This window comes from Monopterus albus, unplaced genomic scaffold, assembly GCF_001952655.1.
Source record: "Monopterus albus unplaced genomic scaffold, M_albus_1.0 scaffold24.1, whole genome shotgun sequence".
Classification (NCBI taxonomy): domain Eukaryota; kingdom Metazoa; phylum Chordata; class Actinopteri; order Synbranchiformes; family Synbranchidae; genus Monopterus; species Monopterus albus.
In genome coordinates, this window is record NW_018127904.1 from 600,086 (window position 1) to 606,230 (window position 6,145).

General features: G+C 39.7%; 1 protein-coding gene across 10 annotated transcripts in view; it reads left to right on the top strand.

Annotated features, from left to right (window-relative positions):
- Positions 1-372: 372 nt before the first annotated feature.
- The window catches only part of baz2bb (bromodomain adjacent to zinc finger domain, 2Bb), a 50,592-nt gene continuing 44,819 nt past the window's right edge, over positions 373-6,145 (top strand). For 6 of the 10 annotated variants that reach the window (XM_020594699.1, XM_020594693.1, XM_020594700.1 and 3 more), the window contains exons 1-2: positions 373-637; positions 720-805. The gene's annotated coding sequence lies outside the window, so the exon portion shown is untranslated. The remainder of the gene's footprint in view (positions 638-719; positions 806-6,145) is intronic. The other 4 variants (XM_020594697.1, XM_020594701.1, XM_020594696.1 and 1 more) reach the window with 1 other exon arrangement.

Consider the following 6,145-nt stretch of genomic DNA (forward strand, 5'->3'; position numbering starts at 1 on the left):
TTATTTTGTCCTTATGTTTAATTCAAAAATCAATATTACACCAGTCCATAGCTTAGTGTCTTTGTAAAATCAGTTTAAAAGCTTAAACCCAGTAAAATTGTAACATATGAATGTTTTAATAAACAAAGCTGGAGGTAGAACTGTGTTCTCACCGTCACACCAAACGTACAGTATGCACCAATTTGTGATAGTCCATAATAGGAAACATTTATGTAGTCTAACAGTAAGAGGTTGTTGTAGTGATAAACAATGCCTGCATCGTCATATAATTTAATTTTGGTTTTATATTGGTGCTCCCTCTACAATTAGGGGTCATCAGCTGCAGCTCCTGTTCTCCCAGCTCACTGAAGAGGTGGGTGTCAGTCACTTTGCGCACTCGCTGGCTACAGATCTGTGAACAAAAGTTTGCATTGTAGGAGCTGAGGGCTGACGTCACTGCTGTCGAGGAGGAGAGCCTCTTCAATCTGTGACCAGAGAGCGACACATTCAGTCACACACTCCCACACGGAGTCACTTAGGCTGCTGACCGAATCTCCGTTTATCTCTCTCAACATCCCTAAAACTGCGCGCAACTCGGAAATATAGTTTCCCCCCATTCCCATTTTTTAAAAAGGAATACAAGATTTTCGACGATAAGGTGAGTTTAATTGCTAGTGTTTTACAGTTGGGAGTTTGCCACCGTGTAAGTCATTAACATCAGTGTGTTGGCTGTTTTACAGGTTTCTGTTGCTGCCGGTGCCACATTGAATTCAACAAAGTTAACGTCAAAGTAAATGCAGCGTTTTGGGAAGTAGCTGATCTAAAGGTTTGTTCAGAATATAACTAACTGTTGTCATGTTAGAATTACAAGGAGAGTGCAGTGACACGCGAGTTGAGCAACATGACTCCGGCAGCCGACTTGGCACACACGCTAATACGCACAGCCTTGTCATTGCGTTGCAGCGTGGATGTTGCCTTTGTTGCCAGCTGGTTCACTCTGCGGATGCAACGCTTGTCCAGAATGAACGGACGAGGCAGACAAGAAACTACAGCAATGTCATTTGTCAGAAATGATTCAGTTTTAAGCTCACAGCGCGTTTCTTGTAGGAGTGCATCATATTGGCTAAAAAGTAGTCTGGCTGTTTGTGATAACGGTTGTTATGGTTTTAAGCTTCGAGTGACAACATGTCATGAAACTGTCCAGTAACTAGTTACAGTGCGGCCGGGCTTTCTTAACGTCCCCAGCTTTCCCAATATTAAACAGTTTTCAGTGTTTCAGCCAGGCTGCCCCTCTGTCTTTTCTTTTTGTGGCTTCCTCTGGAAGGAAAACGCGGCTGACTTTGCAGCTGTGCTCTGGGTTGAAATGTATCCTGTGAAATTATGACAATACCCTCCATTTTTCTGCCTTCATATTAACAGCAAGACATTCGCCATCTTGGGCTATTTAAATTAATATTGTCTAATTTAATCGGTGTTTAGCTGTAACAAAATCCCGAGACTTTGGGGGAGAAAACATTGATTTCTGAGTTGAAAACAATATTTTAATCAAAGGGTTTTGATTTAAATTTTAGTGAGATATCAAATCTGATTGGGTTTGTTTATAAAATTGATTTTTGTATGATGACATGTCAGTTTTTAAACCTTGTAGTGGGACAGAATTTGTTTTTTTTTTTTTTTTTTTTTTGTCAAAGTTGTGTTCAAACTGGGCACATTTGTTATGGCCAAACTGAATCAGTTCATTCTGGTGCATCATATGGTTTTTATGCCGGCTGTGCTTAGATTTCCCTTAGAAAAGCATTTTTAAATGAAACACATAGTCTGTCTGACAGAGACAGACTGTCTCAAACAAAATTGCTTTTGTAAATTTAAAGTGCAGTGTTAAAGGGAATTGTGCTGAATGTTCCAACCTACTGTAACTGAAATCAGTCAAGATCAATGCTTGAGATAACTTAAACATCAGCGGGGGGTTTCACAGCAGACGTCTTGAATCATAGTAGGAAAAGCACAGGTGTTGCTTTCAGGTTTGCAAATGAGCTGTCACAGTGAAATAGCATGCACAATATCAGGGCACTGACGTGGCTACACAGGATTCAGCTGTTGTCAGTTTTAAACTTGGAGTTTTCCTACTGTGATTGTGAAAAAGGCCTATGGAGGAAACAAAATGTATGTTTATACATACATATAGGATCTGTGTCCACATTGGAAGGTAGAACTTGTTTTGATCATGCTAATTTAACTGGTGTCACTAAGTTTGTTTTGTCAGACTTCTTTTGTTTGCTACACAGGGGAGCAGTTTTGTCTTTACAGATATAATGATAGTAATGAACTAGTGTGTGCTCCTTGCACGCACAGTCTAAGTGAGCTGGCAGTAAACATATTCCTGATGAAGTTCATCATTTATATGGCTTCAGTAGCCAAGAGGCAAGATAAATCAGATCATAGCCTTGATGTCTTATGCATGCATGTGTTTGGAGCCAGTGAATCAAAACACAGGTAGAAGGTCACTAAACTTGCATCATATTTCTTCAGAATATTTGTCCTTGAAAATCCTGTGCAGAACTATTTAAGTGTTGTTTCCTATAGGAGCCATTTAATGTTCAGAAATTAAGAGCGCACAAAATTTGGCATTTGAATATTAAAAAATTACACAGTTTTGTTCTTCGGTGCTCCAAAAGCGAATGTGGCTTGTGGCTGGTAAATTACTTAAAACAGGACTTTTAAATGTTAGCATATTTGTTAGCAAATTTGTTTTTGACTTTGATTTATTGACTTGATTACTAACTCTTTAAAACTTGTGCTAAGGTAAAGGCTGCGTTAGGTATGCCAGATTTGTGTTATTCATTTGCTGGATTGATCACAATGCTAATCATTTCAAGTAGTGCTCACATTAAACAGGCTTGTGTTGTGTAACTCCTGATATGTTCTTACAGAAAATGAGAAGAGCTGTTTTTGTATGGGCCAAATGAAAGAAAAAAAAACGGGTCTTCTCATAATTGTGCTTTCACCCGTTTTCATCCCATCTCTTCTGTTTTCACCCTTTCCACAAGTTTGCACTCATTAATCACAGTGCTGGACTCCTGCTGAGAGCTGAACAGGTCCATCAATTTTTAGCCAGATCGCTGTGAGGAACAGTGCACAAGCAGAAATAAATCTATAGTCTTTATATGCAAGTCTTGAAGGTTAATTCTGTATAATTCAATGCAACCTCTTTGTCTGCTGTGATTGTTTTTAAACGTGCAAGACTTGACGGGAGTCCCCTTTTTGTAGGTCAGTGTGGACACTTCATGATTGGGTAAGCTTGGAAGGAGCGGCATGAGGGAGGTGGATTATTAGGAATATGTCAGGGAGATTATTCTTTTTCACTCATCTTCCTGGTCTATTTTCTCCTCGCCTGGAGATGCTTGTCAGGTGCTTTATTTGAACCAACAACGCTTCTGAGTTTGTAGTCTCCCTGCTGTGTTAATGAGACTGATGTTATAAATGCCAGTGGTATATCCTATTTGTTTAGCACTTTAGTATATCTTTGCATCCTCTGCTGCCAGGTAGATGCATAGATGTTGTTATAAACCATTCCACTCCTACATAAAGACATTGCATCAGTAGCCCCCTTTTTATTGATCCTCGTGCATTTAAAATCTGGTCGCTTCTCACTTCAGCTGCCCTAGGCATGCTGCCGTGTTTTAGAAGGGTTTTTAAATGTATATTCTTTTATTCAACTTTGTTTTGCTTGATTCATTGCTAGCAATGTTTGAATCAGCAAAGCTGCAAAAGCTAAGGCCTGGCAGACTAAACCCTGACACACAGTGCAGTCAGAGGCTTTGCATCTGCATGCACAGATTACCACAAGTCTGACTCAAAAAATGTTCATCTTCTTTTTTTGAAACTACAGACCTCGAATCATTATGGCTTCTCAGTAAAGTACCTAAGACCATTGTGTAGCCATATCTACAGTCAGTGTTTTAGTTATTCAAATGTAATGTGGATACTGGTACTGGACAGCATATTTATACTGGACCTATATCAACAAAATGTCCACTGTCTATATTTTCACCTCCCACTGTGCATAGCAACTAAGTACAATATAGTATAGTGAAGCATATAAAATGGCCTTGTTAATATTAAGGGAAAGATTGTTGTTGTGTTATAATATCTAAACTGGCCACTAGTAGGAGTTTGGATACGTAGGACACAAGTAAAGGCTTATGTGCTCATTCACTGTGTTAACCCACAAACTTTATCTTTTTGAATGTCACACAGCTTTTTGTGTTGCCGGTGAATGTTGCTATTGAATGTAGTGTTGCTAATGCCGAACGTTTCATATTACAGAACTTGTAAGAGACAGTGCTACTTTGTTAGAGCTAAGAGAGTGAGATGAAGAAAAGAAATAAAGATGCTGCAGGCCCTGCTGTAGCAAACAAAATGTTTACCCTGACCTCACTAGCAACCTGAGACCCTTAAATCATGTAATATAAGGACTGTGGACTAGGAAGAAAGAACCTGCTATTGGTACCAAGGTTACCTGTTATCACTCATGACTTGGTAAATGGCTTTCTTTTTGGAGGCCACTGTGATTACCTGTTCTTAAATGATGAAATGTTGCCAGACACAACTAGGTAACCTGAGATGGCTCATCGCACAAGTTTAGACTGTTGTAAACAGCCTATTATTAGAGACAAGAGGGTGACCTTTTTACTCTTGATATTGAATGAAACATTTGAGCGTAGGAGATGGTAATCTCTCTTACGCTGGTATTCGCACCACAGGGTGACACAAATGGAACTGTAAAGTGACCTGTGTATAGATGACACTCAGCAAGTGTTGCTGCTGTGAGAGCCTGGAGGTTAACACTTGTAACGATATGAGAGCACCACTGTTTACTTTTGAAATTTAAAGCTGGTTTTGAAAGTATTCTGGGATGCTGGGGGAGCGCCATGGAATTACACAGGGACATGCCAGTCATGGGCAGTTGTACGGCCAGAGGGCAAGGACTGATGTGGTTACCCACAGTTAGCAGGTGTTCTCGTGGAGGAAACCTTTTGTTGGTGGGTTTATGCTTCTGGTTCTCAGGTTGTTTTTGTGGGGAAAACTGTGTGTGTGTGTGTATTAGGTCCATGTTGTTCTGTCTTGTGTTCTTAATAAAAGTTGCTGCTTTCTCGGGGTCGTGCGGTGTACTGGGGCACGAGACTGCACATCAAAAAGACAACCTGACTGAATGTCATACCTGGCCCAAGTCCTTCAAATCCACTAACTTTCCACAGTATAGAGGAGGAGGATAGCAGCTCCGTACATCAGAGAACAAATGTGACAGAAGAAAGTGGCAGATCTGTTAATTCGATCCGGAGTCTTATTGTTTTTAAATGTTTATCCTTTTTGTCTATTCATACTGGGAAGGGAAATTCTGTTATGATGGATCACTGTTACAGAAAACTATTGCACCTGGCTGTCTATAGCCAGTAGCTGTTCACTCATCTGCACACATGTGCACTGGCAGTACAAGCCTGCAGCTCATACAGGGTCCTATCCTGTCATTTTGCTCCTAACCCGAGTAACACTTTGGAAATTTATAGTTTTAAATCCTGCTGAGGGGGATAAGGAGGGGGGAGTAAGGGAAGGCTTAGCTGAGGATGTACTATCTTCAGATCTTATTCCTGGCATGTATTGTGATTTGTTAATCTGACCACAATCTCACAGTGTACCATATCAACAGGGGTTTGTGGAGTGCCTCTACTTTTCCTTCATTACTATGCGAGTTATTGTCTCATTTTAGCCTGTTAAGTTTTTAGCCTGTCACTCTTTTGATACTACTAGCAAAGAACTTAACATCACCAAGAGGCGAAAGCTAATTGAACGTCCCACTGCAATACCAGCATGCACCAGTGGAGCTACACATCTGCCATTTTGGACTGAAAGTGGCTATCCAATTTATCAAACCTATGGAAGAACTTTAATAATACCACTAAAATGAACAAGAGTAAAACTAAATTTGCTTTGTTCTATTGTCATATATTTAACGGCCAATGAAAAATATAAATATGTATACTATTATAAGCATTTGGTTTTGTTTTTTTTTATTAATGAAAATGTGGGCACTGCATCTCATTTCATTCCTCTAGGGCTATCCCTAGATTTTTGAGATGGAACCTGCAAAATTCATATATATATATAT